At 36.6% G+C, this 22,423-nt stretch overlaps 1 protein-coding gene across 1 annotated transcript in view; it reads right to left on the bottom strand.

The window, feature by feature from the left end:
• LOC144455705 (follistatin-related protein 4-like) overlaps window positions 1-22,423 on the bottom strand; it is a 256,581-nt gene that overhangs the window by 63,648 nt on the left and 170,510 nt on the right. The window lies entirely within an intron of this gene.

The raw sequence follows: 22,423 nt of genomic DNA, 5'->3' as shown, positions 1-22,423 counted from the left end.
GTCTCTTTCTCTCTTTCCACATTTTTGTTCACCTGTTCATTTGAAAAACACCAGTTGCTACATGCGTATGAATTACTCTTTTTGGAGTGCATGTTCATATGATCAACTTAGTTGCTATGACATGGTGATGATAATAATTAAAATGGCCATGAAAGCTAAGATTTACATAGAATGTTAATATTTGCAAAGCACTTTAAATATCTCATTAGAACAGATTTTATTGCCGTTTTAATGGTCTTGGAAGAACAGAGAGAACAGAGGATGAAATGAAGCATATTGAAGAAACTTTTTGAGAGCGGTGACTTTTTTTTTTATTTTGGTCTTGTCTGCAAAAGCTAGCACAGTAGCTGGAACAGAGTAGGTGCTGACTAAATATTTGATGATTTGCTAAAGAAGAACAATTACCTCAGACTGAAACATAGGAGAAAGTTTTCTATATCCAAAACACATTGTAGTGAAGGATTACCATGGAATTACGTTGATCTAAGACTGCTTACAAATGACTCCTTCTGTTGAATGACAATTGGGACATAACACTGATTTTTAAAATTTGAGGCTGAACACTCCTAAAAAAGCTAAATTCTTAATTATTAATATTCTCCTGTGGATGTGACATGACTAGGAACTCTTTAGTGTGGTGATCTAGGCAGAGGTAGCTTGTTTTAACTGTAGCATAGTTATGTATTATGTATGTATATATTGTTCCCAATTAGAATGTAAATTGCTTGGGGGAGTGACTATTATTTATTTATTCTTATATTTCTCAGCTTTAAATTAGTGGTTGAAATAAAGTAATGACTAATATTCAGTGATTGATTTAAATCACATACAGTATAAAAGGAGAAATAAAAGTGCTTGTGGAAAGGTTGCTAACAACTATGAAATGTAAGCAAATAGAAACATGAATGATATTGAATGAACCACTGGAGAATATAGGCTGCTATCATAAATAAAATGAAAGGGAAAAAAAAGATGGATAACTTCAGTGGTACATTAGAATCCCTATCATACTAAAGGAATAAGAGTGTATGGACTCTAGTACATAAATCTTTGGTAAGGCATTTAAGAAAAAATAATGTATCCCTCTTATAACAAGTCTACTTTTATTAGCTCTGGACACTCAAATTAAGGTAAAAATCTTTCATACCCTGAAGGATCTTACATTTGAGTAGAGATATCATATAAATAACTACGTATATACAAGATACATACATGTTAGATAAAATCAATCTAAAAGGGGAGGTGATTAATACTTAGACAGACTGACAATGATCTCTTGCAGAATATTGGAGTTGAGCCTAGATTTAGGGAAACTAATGTGAAGAGAAGAGAGCAAGAGCACTCCAAGAATGGGAGACAGCTAAGGTTAAGGGGGTTAATATTGTGTTTAATATCTAGTGTGGTTGGACTGTAGAATTTATGGAGGGGAGTAAATTGTAGGAAAGTTAGAGACATGTAATAGAGGCAGGTTATGATGAGCTTTAAATGCCAAAGGCAGAAGTTTATATTTAATGCTGAGAGTAATAGGCAAGCAATCAAAGTCACTGACTTTGGAGGTCAAATGGTTTGAATGACATTTAAAAACTCAGTTTAGCATCTACATTGAGGAATGATGTGAGTAGTGAGATATTAGAGGCTGGTAAACAAGTTAGAAGGCTATTGTAATAGTACAGATATAAGGAGATTACATAAATTAGAATTTTGGCCATGTGGAGAGAAGGGGCTATATATGACTGATGAGGGTGAGAATATGCTACACATTGAGGGTTTTTTTCAGACTGGGTAGAGAAAGATTGGTTAAGGGAAGAATAAGACCACACTTTTCAGTATTACCTGTTGAGATTCATCCTCACAGTGGGAAATGATACTGTATCTTTTAAGAGCCAAGGAGGCCTGCCTCATAGCAGCCAAGGTGAGTGGAAGTATGGAACCTAATAAGGGTAGAAGAGAGAAGATGGAGGCATTTATTTTCTGAAGGAGAGAAGGAGTGAGGATAGAGTAGGGTGGGATATTGATGACGACTTGTTTCAAGAGGTGGCTGGGGAAAAATAGATGGACGTGCCAACATGACCCACTGAACTGAGATGCCTGACTTGTGCTATAGAGGATCATGTAACTGAAGAGCCCTAGTGGGCATCATCATTGAAATTCTTTTTCCAGCATGGGGTCTGGAGCTGGATATAACCTTGAACTCAAATTCAAATACCAGTTATTTTAATGGCCTCCAATTTTACTTTGAAATTTAAGATTCTGTGATTCTCACAGAGGTCGAAAATTGCTGGGGGAGCTTGAATTACAATAAGACATGGAATATCCATGTCTGAAATTATTGATGTCTTTAGGTTACAAAGTTTATAGTTCTATAGAAGAGCATCATCGAGCAAACATCTGACTTTCTTTTTTCAAGATGTAACTTCTGGTAGTAAGTTTGGAAGATGAATCAAGAAACTAAGTTTTTTTGGGTTCCACATTCTTCAACCTAAGTCTAGGAATTAGAGATTGTACTAAGAAGGAATTGTTCTCGTTGATTAAAGAAGAAGAGAAGTCAGTGATATTTACAAGGATGTATGAATACTCTAATATTCTATTTTGAGAGGAGTAACTGTTGAAACTTTGAGGATGGAAACCATAATAGAAATGGTGATAGTGTCATTTCATTAGGAGCAAAAGTTACCTACTCCAATAAAGTGAATAACACGTTCCAAAACATATTGTCATCTGTTTCATTGGCTCAATAAAATCAACTTGAATTGGTAAAAACACCTGTTAATTTTGATTCACTTACTCTAATTAGATTCACAAAAAAAAGGTAAATCCCTTCACCCTTTTAATGTTAAATGCAGGCAAAAATATGGGAAAAAACATAAATTAAAAGATCTACTCAGTTACCATGGAATGTAATTTTGGACTACACATGAAAAGATATTAAGTGCTCTTTAAACCAATGCTGCACCTACCATATCAATACCTGACAGAAATCAATGAAAGAAGGTGCAGAAAGATAGTCACAAAAATATTTATAGCAGCCCTGTTTTGCCTTGGCAAAGAATTGGAAACTGAAGGGATGCCCATCAATTAGGAAATGATTAAAAAAAAAAGATAAATGAATTTGATGAAATGCTATTATTCAATAAGATATGATGAAGTGATGCTATCAAAGAAGCTAGCAAGATTTGTAAAAATTAAATGAAGAGGAGAACAATTTGTACAATAAAAAATTGTGCTACATAAATACTTAACCTTGAAAATCATATGGATTCATTTATTCATTATGATGAACCACAATTCTAATGGATGAAAGATGAAACATGCTATCCAAATCATAGAAGAGAGGTACAGATTGGACATGGGGAACAAGGTAATCTATGTGTTTTAATAGGCATTTTAAGGGGGAACTTTATTTTTCTTACCTTCACAATGAGAAATGTGGAAAAAGGAAAAAGAAAAGCTAGGTCTTCCTTTGAAAAAACATATTTTGGAAAAGATATAATGGCTTTAGCATTTTCCAGGCTACTGAGAAAAAAACAAACATTTCCCCCAAAGGAATGCCTAATATCCAAAGTGACAAAATGTGATTTCTCCTAAAAAAATTAAAGAATGTGTAAAAATTCTGTTGACACATCATATAAACATATGGTTATTTTAGAAAAGGAGCACATATAACATATTCAATGTATTCATACTACATATACTGATGTGTTACTTGGGTGCTTATGTTTGGGTGCTTGTACTTGGAGCCCAATTTCTCCCTAGCATCAGAAACACTATCCCTGACAGCTTCTCCCCAGCCCAAGGACACTGTGCCTAGCAATTACTCATGAGTGGGCCCCAGCAAGACCCTTATCTCTCTCCCTGGTGCAGTTCCAAACAGCACCTGAAGGATTTATTAGTTTAAACTGGCTTTGCACTGGGTCATGAAGACATTCTTACTCACTACTATGCTATCCTACCACCCTACCACATTATCTACATCCTGGGCTCCTCATTAACTATATTCTAGACTTAAGACATATGTATAACTCCCTACATCTATCTTGTCTAATAAGACATTGATTGGTGGCAGACTGGACAACTTTTAGTTACCCTGAACTCTAGTTGACTTAGTGACATAGCAGGCCTAAAACCACACCTCTACGTGGCCCCCCTTGTGGACTTTTCCTAATGAACTCTGAGTAAAACGCCTGCGCAGTAGGTACAAGAAGTGCACGTTCTTTTAAGAACTGAGTACTCCTTGACCACTCCCTAATCCCACCCTGAATCCCCTAGTTACCATATGTGGCACATGTTTTATTGTATTTTATCCTATATAAACTTTAACTGTACCTCTCTAAGGTTGCAGGATCCTTTAAGATTCCTTGCCCGCTGAAGAGCGTAACAATAAACTTTGCCACCTTGACTTAAAGAATGCTTGAGTCAGTGAATTCATTCCAGACGACCCATCCCATAATTCAGTCTTTGTGGGGTCACAACCTCTCAACCTCTCAGCAGCAAACAATACAATTTATATACTTAAAATTTTGCAAGTTTTATTATATGTCAATTAAATATTAGACTCAAAATTGTAAGCTTTATTGCACTGAGTAAATATTTATTTTAAAATCATAAAATAAAAGTATGAAACATAAAAAAAGAAGTGACATGACATGGAAAATAAATGGATATGGGAAGAATGAGGGAGAAGGAAGAATTAAGAGATGACTGAGGTTCTATACATGGGTGACGACTTAAAAAGTAATAAGAGATGTTTAGATGAAGAGGGAGCTTGTGTTACAGATTATTGCAGATAATGAGTTTTATTTTGGAAAGAAAGAAGCTCCTTTGAGGATATATTAATTTTGAAATGAAGGCTTATGAGACATCCAGGAAATTTCCAATGATCAATTGGTGAAGAGTTATTGAAGTTCAGAAAAAAAATATTAGAACTAGTTATATAAATGTTAGAGTTACCTGCAAAGCGAGAAAAATCTGAACAAATAAGTGCACATGAAATTAGTAAGAGCAACAGTGAATGGAATGAAGAAAATAGCACCCAACAGAGAAGGATTCTCATGGTCTTAAGGTGAAATTTTGATTATTTATCTGTCAATGGAGACAGAAGAGAAATGGTGGGAGATGTTTAAAAGCCTGTCAGGAAAGTGAGAACAATGTCATGCAAATCAAGGGAAGAAAATATGTCCAGGGGAAGACCATTTGAGTGGAGGGGCAGCATGTAGGCAGCAAGAGAAGCAGAAAAGGATTAACACTGGCAAATTTTGCAAGTAGATTAATTAAGAAGGTTAAGTAGAAAAGATTTAACTTAGAGGATGGCAGATTTAATTGTCTGACAGTCCAGCCAACAGGCATTTACTAAATGCCTATTATGTGATAAAACAAGGAATATGAATACAAATAGAAAAAACAAAGTAACTGATAAAAAGGTGACATTCTAATTAGAGAAAACAATGCATGCATAAAATTTTAAATTTGAAAACATGTTTGGGTGACTAAAGAAGATACCCAAGAAGGGAAACTAATGGATGAAGATTAAAGACTCAAGAATGGAGTCCACAGAAGAATGAAGACATAGCAAGTTTAGGCAATTTCCTCAAAATGGCAGTTCTTGGAGGTGTCAAACAATGAAAAGGAGCTAAAGGGGATAGTAAAATCTAGGGTATGAAGGGCAGGGGTAAAGTAGAATTCCAGAGACATGGTGCTATGGCATTATGACAAAAATCCATTAAGTAAAGAATGAAGCAAGGAAAGCTACAAAAACCAAATAGAGTGAAAAGGCAGATTAAACCAAACTGAAAAATAAGTGGACAGAGACAAAAGGGAGGCATAGAGTTTAGATGTCTTTTGCTTTGTAGTCCAGTTGTGGGGAAGTAAGTCCATTTCCCATCCTATCCCCCATCTCAAATCCATTATCCCATGAGGAATATTTATAAAAAATAGAATTTTATTTTTATAGGATGTTGGAGGTTATACAGTCAAAACCTGTATCTTCTATAGATTATTCTCAGAGGTTGTTAATCTGAATTCAAAGGAAGGGCCCCTAGTTGGCGCAGTGGATAGAGCACTGGCCATAGATTCAGGAGAACCTGAGTTCAAATCTGGCCTCAGACACATCACACTTATGTGTGATATTATGATGCTGTGTGACCCTGGGCAAGTCACTTAACCCCATTGCATAGCCAAAAAAAAAAAAGAAAAAGAAAAAGAGAAAGAAAAGAAAAAGAAAAAATGAATTCAAGGAAAAACAGCTAATATAGCAAAATAGAGATTTTTAATCATTGCAAGTGAGTTTTAGCTCAGAGCGCCAGATAGCAAATACTGAGGTATATAGGGAGAAGGTGTATATAGAGTACTAAGGCAGAGGGAATGGCCCCTCTTCAGGATAAGTTGTTTTGCATAACAAGCAAAAGTACATAGAGAAAGTTTGTGAATCTTTGGAGGAGAGAGTTTCGGACCTGTACAAAATGGAGGCTGAGAATGATACCCTCCGGTTAGCCTCAGGCAATTCATGAATCTATGAACAAGGACTAGGTCAGAATTGGTGAGCTGAGTTTAACAAGGTATACTGCCAAACCTCTATCTGAGGAGGAATCCCATTTATAATGTATCCGATAAGTTCACCTAGAATCTCCTTAAATTGTTCATACTTACTAAGTACCATGGAAATGTTTAACACAGAGTCTTACTAATCACTTACATTTGTTAGACAAGAGTCCTCAGCTTCCTGCAGGTTCACTAGATCCAGGCAGACTTTAGAAGGGTGACAGTGGAGACCAGAAAAAAGAGGGTCATATTACCTTATTCTCTTGTTTCACAGTGGCCAGTGGGATGGGGGGTGGGGCATCAGCCACTACACAGATCCCCTAGCATTTCTCATTTCTCAAATCCACACTTACTGACCAGTGCTTGTTTCACTTATAAAGAAGCAGAAAAAGAAGGCAACATGTGTGACCTCTGAAGTTTACATTAACTTTGGTTATATAATGATATGTCAGCACAGAGCAGGCACAGTGTGCTCTTCACAGGTTAAGCTCAAATGTTTATATTATCCATGGTTATATAATGATGCACAAGCACAGTGGAACATGATCCTAGGAACTTTTATCTTAAAAAACAAACAAACAAAAAACCAAACAAAAACGTATCACCTTATACATACTTCACCTCTCCAGGATCGTGGCCCTTACAATCTACACAGGTGGCACCCCTACGGGCCTTGAGTCAGGAAATTGGAACACTGCATCTGCAACCCACAACAATAATATAGGCATGCAACGTACTACCAAAGCGGCCACAAGGCCTAAAACAGACAAGAGAGTGGTTTCCCATCCCCAGGAAATATTGGTCCACCTCAGCAACAGTGTCTTAGAAAAGGGTGGTGATGGCCTCAGTGGACTGTCCTGCTCCCATTGCAGGACAGTGGTCTCCCTTTACCCCCCTCATGCCACCATGAGCATCTCCATCCCTTGTACATTCTTTGGGGATCAGTGTCTTTGAGAAGCCAGTAGCCAGCTCCTCCTCCCTCTGCTACAATGCAGATGTTCCAAGGGTTGATACTATAAAGGTGGATGCTCCCTCCCCTCTCCTCTGTCTCATCAGCCACCATTAGGAGAATAATTAGGCAGACGCCTCCTCATCTCTTCTCAACTTGTCACCATTGAGAAGAATAATAAAGTAAGATGATTCCCTTATCTGTGGTCTCCACTGTCGCCCTTCTGAAATCAGCCTAGATCCAGTAAACTTGCAGGGACCTGGGGGGCTCCTGCCTAACACCATCACTTTTACTCTAGCACCTTCAGAAAATAATCTCCAATGGTTGAGATATATATCAGAGAGAGAGAGAGAGAGAGAGAGAATTGATAAAACATAACTAAAATTCATTGAGGTCCACATTCTACCTACACTTTGTATGTTCTGTATACCTAACAGGTGCTATCTTCCCAGTAAATGTGGGGAAAAAATATTTAATTCAGAAGAGCTAATTTACATCCTGACTGTTCTATTTTAAAATAGACACAGCTAGGAGCAGGACCTGTGATTTAATTGCTATTTGGAGGTCAAAGTGAGGCATTTCCTCTCCCTATGGAAGCCAAATCTTTTCCAGCTTATACATCAACAAATATTCTACTAACGATAAAAGCACATTTAATTCGTTACCTCATTTAAGCCATAGAGTAATCCTGAGAAACTATGACCTTGGATAACTAACAACTTTTCTGAGCTGTGATTTCCTCATTTGTAAAATGAGATTGGTATGCCCCCAGAGGTCTCAAAAACACTGACCCATAACATTCTGGAGTATAGCCCAACTCTGATTAAAATATAATTGGCAAATATTTAACAAGATAAATAAAAATAGAACAAAATAAGGATAATATTACTTCTAAAAACTGAGACAATATGTGGCCTGAAGAGACCCTTGTGTACAGATTAACGTATTTATATTTATTTGAGTTTGAAAGCAAGACATTAGATGGTTTCCAGGACCCCTCTAGTTACATGACCATAAGTAAATATTTACAGAATTCAGTTTTTCTTCAGAAAGCTTACAAAATAAGTGCTGCATTCATGGCATTTTAGCTATGAAAAGGAAATTAGACTCATTCTCAAGTAGTATGTACAGACTCTTTGGTGGGAAAGATATTCAGAAATTTAGAATCCTTCTACATTGGTTAAGGAATGAGGCTGGGCACTCCAGTGGAAAGAGTGCTAGGCTTGGAATCAAGAGAAAATGGGCAACATATCCAGCCTTTGACATAAGTAGTTGAGAAAAACTTACATCACATCTCTGAATAGAAATTTCTTCTTAAAATTTGGACTTTTAGGAAATATTATTTCACAGGGTTATTGCTGTTGGTTCCAATATGTGATTTAATCAGTGTGTAACTCATGTATGATGACTCCCTCTATTGGTAATGATTTAGAACTCACTGACAAATTACATTCTTAATTGCCTAGAGAGCTGAGATGTTAAGTGACCTGGATAGGGTTAGCCAGCCAACACATATGAAAGAGAGTTCTTGAACACAGATCTTTCTGTCCCCAAGGCCAGTTCTCAAAGCAAAATGGAAAGCAGCCACTCTACTGGGTTATAATTCAGATTAAATGAGAGAATGAATTTAATTTCTTTTCCATCCCAAAAGTAATAAATAATGATTGCTATTATTGGTTGTAGGAAAGCAATCACTAACACTGTAGTTTACCTGGGAATAAATGATTACAGATGTCTGGTTTTGAAATCATCTCCCAAAAAGCACAGTGAGAAAATGATTACACTTCATGTGCTTTTAATTTCAGTGTCCCTCTGCTTACCAAGAAAATGAATGGTAACAAAGAAAAAAAGAAACCTAACTACTCTCTGCAATTGTGACATTAACTTAAAAACATATTATTCTTATTTGTCATGTTTCCTCATTGCACACTCCACATGGAGTGATTCTAGGAGGGGACATGTTACTCAATGACAGTTGCTAGGAAGGGCAATGATGGATTTTGGTGATAACACATCTCATAGGCAACAGCAATATTGCATACGTAAAAAAACACAGACACAACTGGTACCATTTCCAAACGATGTATTCAAAGACTGATTGATTAAATCATTCTATCTTTCATTCCTTCAATAAATATTTAGTCATTGCCTGTACTGCTTAAATATGAGAGAGAGAGAGAGAGAGAGAGAGAGAAGAGAGAGAGAGAAATAATTCATCGTCCAAGTACCTTCAATATATGATCCTGTCCCTGTAAATCTGTAGTAATTTCTATTCCCAATCTTCCTGATAATCAGAGGAAAGAACAAGGACCTGAGATAAAAAGGAAACATGTTCTTTTCCAGTCATAGAAACTCAGAACTGGAAGGAACATCAGAGCCATATTGTCCAAACTTTACCAGAACAGGGAAGCCAGAAAAAAAGAGGCAGTCAGTCACCTTGGAGTGATACGCAATTTCTAGATCAACAGGGGTACTCCTACATTCTGATTTTGACATTAATAGATAAAGAAGCTTTTCTATATATCAAGCTGATATTTGAGCCTCAACATATAACTTACTGCCAAAAGTGGTTTCAAAGTCATCTTGAGATATTTAATTTCCACCTGGAATTTGGTACCTATTTGATTTGGCTAATATAAATGACAATATTTAATCAAATATTTACTAAGCACCTAATAATAAGTAGAAGTCATTGTATTGTGCTAAAGAAAGAAAGAAAGAAAAAAAAAGAAAGAAAGAAAAAGAAAAAGAAAGAAGAAGAAAGAAAGAAAGAAAGAAAGAAAGAAAGAAAGAAAGAAAGAAAGAAAGAAAGAAAGAAAGAATAAATGATCAGTCAAAGCCCACAAGAAACTTCTCTTGGGAAATGGGCGGTGATGGTGGTAAGGAAAATATATAAAAAAGTTGCAAAGAGGATAAAGCATTTACTGTGAGGAATCTCCAGTTAGGCATTTTTTATAGCACATAAATCCCTAATTTATCTTCTATACCTATCTAAATCATTTAAAGCAAAATCAGATCAAGTTCTGGGCAGCAACTCAGGAAGACAGTTCAAATACAGACTCTGACACTTAATAGCTTTGTAACTAGAGGAAGTCACTTCTGTTTACCTCAGTTTGCTTGACCATGAAATTGATACAATAATAGCACCTCCTCCCATGGTTGTTATACAGTTCAAATGATATAATGTCTTTAAAGAACAAAGCCCAATAATTGTCATACAGTAAAACTTTAATTAATATGTATTTCCTTCCTTAAAGGCAGGGTTCTTAATATTATTTTGTTTCATATCCTACTTTTGCAGTGTGATGAAGTCTATGGAAATCCTAATCAAAATAATGTTTCTGTATACATAAAATACATAATGCTTTGTAAAGAAAAAAAACCCATTTACAAATATTTGAAAATATTTTTTATAAACTTACCTTTTAATGAACATTATTATGCAAACAAAACAATCAACTCGGCTACATCATTTGTTCTAGAGTAAGCCTGTAAAGCTTAGAATCATTTGAGTCTCTTCAATTGCAGTTCATATCTCCAATGCCCTTGTCACCAAATATTCTTTTTTATTTTTTCATTTGGCAGATTAGTTTATTTATTTATTTGTTGTTCCTCCTTTATTTTTTTAAAATTTATTTATTTTTAGTTTTAACATTCACTTCCACAAGATTTTGAGTTCCAAATTTTCTCCTCATCTCATCCCTCCCCGCAACCCAAGATATTGTGCATTCTGAATACCCATTTGCCTAATTTGCCCTCCCTTTTATTTCTCCCCCATTCTTCTCTTATCCCCTTCCCCTTCTATTTTCATGTAGGTCAGGATAGATTTCTATACTCCATTGCCTACATATCTAATTTTCCAGTTGCATATGAAAACAGTTTTTAACATTTGTTTTTAAAACTTTTTGTTTGTTTTAACATTTGTTTTTAAAACTTTTCTCCCTTCATCCCTCTCCACCCACCATCATTGAGAAGGGAAGCAACGGGATGAAGGTTATACATGTGCAGTTAGGTAAAACACTTCCATAGTAGCCATGTTGAGAAAAACTAATTATATTTCCCTTCATCCTATCCCAGCCCCCATTTCTTCTATTCTCTCTATTGACCCTGTCCTTCCTCAGAAATGTTTGCTTCTGATTACTCCCTCTTCCAACCTGCCCTCCCTTCTATCATCTCCCCCCGACTCTCTTATCTCCCTCTCCCCTATTTTCTTGTAGGGTAAGACAGATTTCCATACTCAATTGAGTGTGTATGTTATTCCCTCCTTAAGCCAAATCCAATGAGAATAAGATTCACTTATTCCCTCTCACCTTCCTACACTTCCCCTCCATTGTAAAAGCCTTTTCTTGTCTGTCTTATGTGAGATAATTTATCCCATTCTACTTTTCCCTTTCTCTTTCACCCCGTATAATCCTCTCTCATTCCTTAATTTTATTCTCCAAATATCACCCGTTCATCAACTCACCCTGTGCCCTCTATCTATCTATCTATCTATCTATCTATCTATCTATCTATCTATCTATACATTTAATTTTTCCCTCCAAGTACCCTAATACTGGCAAAGGTCTCATGAGTTACAAATATCATCTTTCCATATAGGAATGCAAACAGTTCAATTTTAAAATGTCCCTTATGATTTCTCTTTTCTATTTACCTCTTCATGCTTCTCTTGAGTCTTGTATTTGAAAATCAAATTTTCTATTCACCTCTGGTCTTTTCATCAAGAATGCTTGAAAGTCTTCTATTCCACTAAATGTCCAATTTCCCCCTAAATGATTATACTCAGTTTTGCCATGCAGGTGATTCTTGGTTGTAATCCTATATCCTTTGCCCTCCAGGGATATCGTATTCCATGCCTTCTGGTCCCTTAATATAGAAGCTGCTAAATCTTATGTTTCCTGATTGTGTTTCTACAATACTTGATTTGTTTCTTTCTGGCTGCTTGCAATATTTTCTCCTTTACCTGGGAACTCTGAAATTTGGCTAGTTTCCTAGTTTTCCTTTGGAGATCTCTTTCAGGAGGTGATCATTGCATTCTTTACATTTCTGTTTTACTCTCTGGTTCTAGAATATCAAGGTAGTTTTCTTGATAATTTCTTGAAAGATGATGTCTATGTACTTTTTTTGATGATGGCTTTCAGACAGTCCAATAATTTTAAAATTCTCTCTCCTGGATCTATTTTCCAGGTCAGTTGTTTTTCCCGTGAGGTATTTCACATTGTCTTCTATTTTTCCACTCTTTTGGTTGTGTTTTACATTGGCTTGATTTCTCATAAAGTCCTAGCTTCCATTTGTTACATTCTGACTTTTAAGGAAATATTTTCTTCAATGACATTTTGCACTTCCTTTTCCATCTGGGCAATTCTACTTTTTAAGGCCTTCTTCTCCTCATTGGTTTTTTGGACCTCTTTTGCAATTTGAGTTATGCTATTTTTAAGGTGTTATGTTCTTCAGTACTGTTTTGGGTCTCCTTTAGCAAGCTGTTGACTTGTTTTTCATGATTTTCTTGCTTTACTCTCATTTCTCTTCCCAGGCTTTCCTCTACTGCTCTTACTTGCTTCTCAAAATCTTTTTTGAGCTCTTCCATGGCCTGGGACTGATTCATATTTTTCTTGGAGGCTTTGGATATAGTAGCATTGATTTTGTTGTTTTCTTCTGGTTGTATGTTTTGATCTTCTTTGTCACCAAAGAAAGGTTTTATGGTCTGACTTTCTGTGCAGTTTGCTCATGATCCTGCCCAATTAATTACTTGAGTTTTAAACTCTTTGTTAAAGTATGGGTCTGCTTCATATGGGGAATGCACTGTCCCAAGCTTTGGGGGTTTTGTGCAGCTCTTTTCAGAGATACTTCTAGAGACCTGTAAATTTTCAGCTCTTCCAAGATGGTATGATCAAAGGCAAGGTGTTTACTCCTTTCTTGGCCTGTGCTCTGGTCTATAATTGACTGCAAGCACTCCTTTCTGCCTTGGAACTGTAAGGAGGATTCACTCTGCACTGTCACTACAAGGTCTACCACACCAACAAACCTCCTTGCCCCAGGACCATCACAGAGAACTGTGACCCAAATCCAAGCACAGGCAAAGTAAGAAAATCCTGCCTCAGCACAAGCAAAGAGATCCCTGAAATCCCTCTATGATCAGCCACTTGATTGCCCCTCTGACTGTGCACCAATCCACCAGAAGCAGCTACCCCAGCATTGGCTGTGGAATTGAAGCTGGACCAAGCTCCTCTTTCACCGTGGTTGGACAGACCTTTCCTACTGACCTTCTATGTTGTCTTTTGTGTTTGGAAACCACCACAGCTGCCCATGATTCAGTCCCCTAAGGCCTGTTCCATGTTCACTGAAGCCTGCATGCCCATACTCAACTACTGTGCTCCCCTCCCATCCTGGCACAATAGATTTTTTCAATCAACCATCCAGGTTGTTTTGGGCTAGAAATAGGTTTTGTTCTGTCTTTTTGTGGGTTCTCCTGCTCTAGAATTTGTTTAGAGCCATTTTTTAAAGGTTTTTCAGGGGTTTGGCAGAGAGCTCAAGCAAGGCACTGCTTTTACTCTGCCATCTTGACTCTGACTCCCAAGCCAGAATTTCCACTTGAAAATATTTTTAAAATTCCCAAGAAACCCCTGAAGAATAACCCCTGCTAGTCTTTGTTGTTGTTGTTGATTCTTCATTCTCTAAGAGGACCCATGACATCATGAGGGTGATATCATGACTTGCAGTGTAAACTGGATTTGAGTGACACAGAGCTGCACAAATTTGCAAGCCTTGATCTTTCCTCCAAACTCACTGGAGTTCAGTGGCAAGATAAAGGTCAAGATGACTGCTGATGGCTCAGGATGCAATGGGTGATGTTGGCTTTTCTAAACTGAGGTCTTTCCCAGGTCTCAGTTTGTCTGAGGCCACAGCCAGATGAACAATTAGTACACAAGTTTCCCCCACTAAAGGAAACTCTCCATGATTTCTGTCACTTTCCCTTCCCCTGGATAACCGATAGTCTACAGTAATATTTTTCTGCTCGTATATTCCATAGAACATACTTTCATATTCTTTTTGTGGTTATCATACATTGCTATTGTAAGTTATGTGTTTTCTCTCATTATGTGGAATAAAATCTTCGTGTGGACACAGACAATGCCTTGTTCATCCTCCACTAATAACAGATAGCTCAGGAAACGTTCAGTCAGTGCAGACTTATTGAGAACAGTATAGGTGATTCATTTCATACCATCAGGCAGCTTCTATTTGGCCATCTCTGAGCTAGGTTTACTGACTTTCAATCTGAGAAACCTGAGAATGTTCATAGCTCAAGCTGATGACTTTAGAGAAAAGTGTTACTATAAGAAGTATGGGGAATTAGGAAATCTTGCAAGAAATGAGGATTTAAAATGCTGGGCAATATCCACTATACCTTGGCCTATACTTAGCCATCAGCATAAAACTTCTAGTAGTATATCTGGCAACTTACTTTACATGACAACGTAAAGGGTAAGAGTGAATGATGGAATTACTAAAAATCAAGTAAGACAAATGATAGAAAAAAATCCATTTTATTATTCAGCAGAAAATTTCCCTTCAATTACCTAAAGTATTTTTTCCTAAACATTGACTTAGTGATTCAACAATCAATCCACACATTTACAGACATCCTACTATTTACAAAAGTTTAACAGGAGTTAGATTTTTTAAATCTGAAGCTACAGGTCCCTGTTCTAAAGACTTCACAATAAAGTTGGGAAAATAAGAAATGTAATATATATACACATACATACAGCAATGTATACAGCAATACAAATATATACAACCAAAAAGCAATGCATACCAAGAGAAAGTCAATAAAACAACATGTGCTTTAGGTGTGAGACAGTGCCTACTGTAGCATATAGCATGAAAAGGATTGGATTCTGAATTAGATAAGATCTGCACTAGAATTTTGCCTCCCATACTTATTACAAGAGTGATAACCTAACCAAGTCTCAGTCTGATAATTTATTATAGGAGTGGGCGGAGCCAAGATGGTGGAGTGAAAGCAGTGACTTGCTTGAGCTGTCCCCCAAACCCCTCCAAATACTCATAAAAAATGGCTCTAAACAAATTCTGAAGCACCAGAACCCACAAAAAGACAGAGTGAAACAAAATGCAGGCAGCAGCAAACCTAGAGCTGGCCTCAGAGGACTGAATCTCGGGCAGCTGTGGAGGTTTCCAGACTCCTAAATGAAGAGATGCCAAAGACAACTTACAAGGTCAATGGGAAAACTCTGTTTCAGCTGTGCTCAGAGAGAAAGGCAGGGTTTCAGCTCCATTCCCCAAGAGCATGGCCCTTGGGGGGGGCAGCTGCTTCCCGAGCTTCCAGCCCACAGACTGAGGGGGAATCCAGTGGGTGATCAGAGAGGGATTGCAGGGATCTCTTTGCCAGTGCTGAGGCAGGAATCTCTTGCTTTGCCCGTGTTTGGATCGGGGTCACAGTTCTGGGCAGCTGGGGTGAGGAGGAGATCTGGTGTGGAGGAGCTTGTAGTGGCTGTAGAGAGGAGACCCTCTTCATAGTTACAGGACAGAAAGGAGTACCTGTGGTCACATGCCAGGAAAGGAGGAAACACCTCTCCCCTTGTCATACCACCTTGGAAGAACTGAAAATTTACAGGTCCCTACAAGTATCTCTGAAAACAGCTATACAAACCCCTGAAGCTTGGGACAGTACACTCTCCACGTTGGAAGCAGACTCTTCCCTTAACAAAGAGTTTAAAACACAAGTAATTGGCTGGATCATGAGCAAGCAGGCAAAAAGAGTCAGACTATATTATCTTACTTTGGTGAAAAAGAACATCAAAATATACAACCAGAAGACAATAAAGTCAAAGCTCCTACATCCAAAGCTTCCAAGAAAAATATGAATCAGTGTCAGGCCTTGGAAGAGCTCAAAAGAGATATTGAGAAGTAAGGGAAGTAGAGGAAAAACTGGGAAAAGAAATGAGTGATGCAAGAAAATCATGAAAAACAAGTCAACAGCTTGCTAAAGGAGACCCAAAAAAATACTGAAGAAAATAACACCTTAAAAATAGCCTAACCCAAATGGCAAAAGAGGTCCAAAAAGCCAATGAGGAGAAAAATGCCCTAAAAAGAAAAATTGGCCAAATGGAAAAGGAAGTCCAAAAGATTACTGAAGAAAATACTTCCTTAAAAATTAGAATAGAGCAATTGGAAGCTAGTGACTTTATGAGAAATCAAGACACTGTAAAACAAATCCAAAAGAATGAAAAATTAGAAAACAATGTGAAATATCTCATTGGAAAAACAACTGACCTGGAAAATAGATCCAGGAGAGAGAATTTAAAAATTATTGGACTATCTGAAATCCATGACCAAAAAAAGAGCCTAGACATCATCTTTCAAGAAATTATCAAGGAAAACTGCCCTGATATTTAGAACCAGAGGGCAAAATAGAAATTGAAAGAATCCACAGATCTCCTCCTGAAAGAGATCCCCAAAGGAAAACTCCTAGGAATATTGTAGCCAAATTCCAGAGTTCCCAGGTCAAGGAGAAAATATTACAAGCTGCCAGAAGGAAACAATTCAAGTACTGTGGAAACACAATCAGGATAACACAAGATTTAGCAGCTTCTACATTAAAGGACCACAGGGCATGGAATATAATATTCTGGAGGGCAAAGGAGATAGGATTACAACCAAGAATCACCTACCCAGCAAAACTGAGTATAATCCTTCAGGGGAAAAAATGGTCATTCAGTGAAATAGAGGACTTTCAAGCATTCCTGATGAAAAGACCAGAGCTGAATAGAAAATTTGACTTTCAAATACAGGACTCCAGTGGAACATGAAGAGGTAAACAGGAAAGAGAAATCATAAGAGACTTATTAAGATTGAACTGTTTACATTCCTGCATGGAAAGATGATATTTATAACTCATGAGACCTTTGTCAGTATTAGGGTACTTGAAGGAAAAAAATTTTATGTATGTATATATAGATAGATAGAGGGAACAGGATGAGTTGAAGATTAAGGTGTCATTTCTGGAGAATAAAATTAAGGGATGAGAGAGGATGATACTCGGAGAAGAAAGGAGAGGTAGAATGGGGTAAATTATCTCACAAAAAAAAACAGAAAAAAGTCTCTTACAGTGGAGGGGAAAGGGGAAGGTGAGAGGGAATGAGGAATCTTATTCTCATAGGATTTGGCTTAAGGAGAGAATAACATACACATTCAATTGGGTATGGAAATCTGTCTTACCCTACGGGAAAATAGTGGGAGAAGGGGACAAAAGAGCAAGGCATAGAGAGGAGGGTAGATTGGGAAAGGGATAATCAGAAGCAAATACTTGTGAGGAGGGACAGGGTCAAAAGAAAGAATAGAATAAATGGGAGGGCAGGATAGGATTAAGGGAAATACACTTAGTTTTTCACAACATGTCTACTATGGAAGTGTTTTGCATAACTGCATGTGTATAACCTATGTTGAGCTGTTTGCCTTTTCAATAAGGGTAGGTGGGGAGGAAGAGAGAAAATTTGAAACCTAAAGTTTTAAAAACATTTTACAAAAATATATATCTTCACATGCTACTGGGAAATAAGAAATATAGGAGATGGGGTACAGAAGTCTATCCTCCCCTACAGAAAAAGAGAAGGGGAAGTGGATAAGAGAAGGAGGGAGAGATAGAAGAGAAAACAGACTACGGGAAGGGATATTCAGAATGCATGCCATCTTGGGGTGGAGGGAGGGGTGAGATGGGGTGAAAATTTGGAACTCAAAAGCTTGTGGAAATGAATGTTGAAAATTAAAAATAAATAAATTTATATTTAAAAAACAAAAAAATTTATTATATGGGGATATATAACACAGAAGGTTTTGGGCTACAGCTTCTAGCAGGTGCATTCTTGATCTGGGCAGCCAGAAGGACAGGAACAGAGACATAATGAGGGGTTATTTATTCATCTCAAGGGGTCCTAATAATGGGATCAAAAACTCCTGTTGGATCCTCTATTTACTCTTCTTTCAAGGGCGGGCAAGAATATAGTAGGAGATCCAACTCCTACAGTATCCCCTAAATTTAGATGGGGGCCAATCAAGAGAAGCACACACATTCCACAAATTCTCCTAAGCCTTGATGGGGGCACAGCATTCCACCTAGCACATTTCCCACTTACCGACCACTACTCACTTGATTTATAGAGCACACGAAGAAGGGAATTTGCCAACAATAGCCTCACAAATTTACATTAACTTTAGCAATATCATGGTGACTTAGCATAGAGCATGAACAGTGTTCTCTTTACAACTCAACTAAAATGTTTACGTCATCCCATCACTATATCTCACTGCATAGTCACAGCAGAAATTTTTTATGGCCATGGATCCTGGGAACTATTATCTAAAAAGAAAACAAATGTACTTTACATACAGGATAATAATACCTGTGATACATTATGGTATAGTTACCAATCATAACTACCTATCAATACTGGTGTGAGGCTCAGTTCTGATGATGTTTGCAAAGTGTGGTGGAATTTGAAACATATAAATTCAACTATTATCTTAGAGTTCAGCAGAGGACAGAAAAAGATCACAGCTCAGTAGACCATGTACATAAGCAATGTTCAATAAATGATTATTGAAGAAATCTTTGTGGCCTAGGATGACCAGAGTACCCATAGTATAGCCAAAGTGTCACTGGCTTCCTCATAAAAAAACAAATTAAAATAGGCAAATCAATCACTGTTCCCAAAATAACACTAATATCTGCTGATTTTGGTCTACTGGGTGTTGTGTCTACTTATATAATGGCAGAACTTAAATAGAACCTAGAAAGGTAGGGAGTTAAGACTTGGTGTCAGGAAACCTGGCTTTGGCCTGTATGTACAAGCAATAAGCAGCAACTCATTTCCCTCACAGAGTCTCTTTACTATCTTCAAAAAATTAGAGTATAATTCTTTTATTTTCTACTGGAAAACAGTAAAAGAAAATAACCTGGAAAAGTTGGTAAAAGCACCACAGTAATGTTGATTATCGTTATAATGGACAGGGAAATTATGTAAACAAAGATATGGGAGAATATATACATACAATAAATTGTAATGTAAATTGGAAAATGTATTTTATAGTAAGAGATTCTAAGAGGTCCTTATATATATAAAGAGGCATGTAAATTTATGGTGTATGCTATCTAAGGATAGTGAAGTGTATGGCCACCAAAAGGCTATGAGTATAGGATTAGTGGTAGAGGTAAGGCTGGAAATGATAACTTGGGTAGAGTTTAGGGACTATCCCAAATATCCTCCAATGAAGAAGCTTAGTAATGTTTTCCAGGATGTTTTCTAAATACAATTGTATTTATATTCATAATTTAAAAAAAAGACATGTACAAAATTAACAAGCTACAATTTTTTTGGCTATATTTCAATTGACAGAGAACTCATCTGTGAAAGACTCCTTCTTGGCACTACCTTGGAAAACCCAGTAAAGATGCTTAGTTTCCAAAGCTGGCAGGAATCACAAACATCTATTCCAGGAGAAACAGGTGCTAATTGGCTATTACACAAATAGAAATGGAGAATGTTAAGGAGAACATGTAGAAGTTTGGGGATATAGCTGTGGTGAATAGAAGAAAGAGCAAAATGGAATGATGATATTTCATAAAACGACATAAAAAGAACTAGACATTATAAGTTGCTGAATCACTCCCAGATATTCTCAGCTACTCTTTTTTATAACAGAAAACAATTTTTGAAAAAAGGCTTTTGTAAGAGAGGGAGGGGTCTGCTACCTGCTGGAGAGGATTCAGGCTTTTGAAATTTTAAAACATTATCCTAGAGTATATTTATGTGAAAAATTCTGCCCAGATATGGGGGGTACTTAGTAAGAGTAATCCAAATAGGTAGCATACAACAGAAAACCACCATTAGATTGGTACATAAGTGATGAGATCCTCTGGGAAAAAAACAGTAATTCACATTATCATTTCAGTGAAGATCTCCTTCTCTAAAGTGCTTTGGAGGCATCCTTTCCTGTCCTGGGAGCCAGGGAATGCTATGATTTATTGATATAGTCTTAGTCTTCCTATAATTCAACTTTAAGTACTAAAAAGTGGAAATACCTTGGCCAACATACTGTAAAATATCTACCTCAAGGCTGTGAGAGGAAAAAAGAAAAAGTACAGGAACACACCATCCCTTATTTTTCCACAGTTCTTCATTATGGAGTACAATCAGCATAGCCTTTATCTCATATGAACAGCAAATCAGATACTGCATCCTAAACCAGTATGGTGTTTACCTTTCTGTACATGAGGACAAACAGAAAAACTCTCTTCTTCTAAGACTCTCAAGGCAGAGTGCTGGTGGATAAAACTCGATGTTCAGGAAACTCTATTCAAGGGTTCCTGTCAATAAGAATAAGTGAGTTCATATAGTTGACTTAGAAGTATTGAATTCAATAGTTGAGGAGCCAACACCGAAAAGTATCTTTTGTACTTCCAGCAGCCAAGGGTTCATATCTCTGCCAACATTGAATGATTTCCTGTATACCTACTTTATCCTAAGTAGAATGTAAAGTTTTAAAGGCAGAAAATGTTTCACTTTTGTTTTTCTCTTCACAATCTAGTGCAATAATGGGTACATATTAAGTGCTTAATAATCTTTCTGAAACTGAATTTCATTGGGTTTTTCTGAACTCCTCTACATGTGCATACCTATACTCAAAATGTGGAAAAGAAAAACATAGCCATTCTTAACCTGGAAGAGGTCACAGACTTATTACGTAAGGAAGACACATGATAGAATTGGAGTTAGACTATTTGAAGAAAGACATTAACAGAACAATAAAAAAAACAGCAATAGATAGAATCACTTTCTATTTAATTGTTTCATAAAAGGACAATGGAAAGGAGATATCATTTCGTGATGGGATAAAAAGGGCAGGATCTCTTATACTTCCTTACTCTGTCAATACCCATTAAAAAATTTCATAGATGGAAGAAATTTCAGAAGACCTATAATCTTATCTTCACTGTACATCATGACTTACATCCATAAAATCCCTCACAAATAATCATCCAGTCTTTACTTAAACATTTCCAATGGGAGGGAATTAATTTTCTACTACTATAATGGTAAATAACATTTCACTTTCTATTATTAAAAATTAAATGAAACTTTGTATTTTTTCTATGTTAACTAGTTCATCAGGGAATTACTGGGGTAAACTCTGGAAGTGAAGGAATCTGATTCCATAGGGACACAGAATTAAATGTATATTTGCTCAGAAAGCATTTATTAATTCCCCAATGTAACAGTAACTGTCCTAGGAAATGGGGATTCAAAAATAAAATCTAGACACTTCATGCCCTCAAAGAGTTTAAATTCTTTTGGGTGTGACAGAAATAGGTTTCATATACTTGGTTTAGCTGTTATTGTTAACACATTTGATTTTCCCTGAGACTTTGGGTAATCAAAATTTCTACTCCTGATCCAAGCTGGCATAGCTATGGGAAGAAGGGGTGTTGACTAGATTATTTACCTATTTATTATTTAGATATGATAAATACATTTTCCCATGTTTTCTTTTAAAAAGCTATTTATTTTTCATATCCTTTTTCCATCTTATGCAGAGAGCATACTTAATATACATAATGGGATGTTCTGAAAATCTGTTGTAGCAATAGTTTTGGATAGGTAATTTGATTTAAAAAATTATAATAAAAAAGGGGTAACCATGATAGGAAATTAGACATTTCTAAAGAAGCTATAGGAAATCTTAGATATTAGAATTATTTTGTTTTACATATTTTGCATGCAAGTACCTTCACCAGTAAGACGCCTAAAATAATAGTAATGAATTTGCTGCTGCTTGGGGCTCTCCTAAGTGGTTTTTTGTTTTTTTAAATCAGCAATGCACACTTTAAATTGAGTTCCAAGCAGAACAAGCACTTTTTTT

Source organism: Phascolarctos cinereus, unplaced genomic scaffold (genome assembly GCF_003287225.1).
Source record: "Phascolarctos cinereus isolate Bilbo 61053 unplaced genomic scaffold, phaCin_HiC Scaffold_2;HRSCAF=192, whole genome shotgun sequence".
NCBI classification, from domain to species: domain Eukaryota; kingdom Metazoa; phylum Chordata; class Mammalia; order Diprotodontia; family Phascolarctidae; genus Phascolarctos; species Phascolarctos cinereus.
The sequence above is the reverse complement of the archived record's forward strand: the minus strand, read 5'-3'. Positions and strand labels throughout refer to the sequence as shown.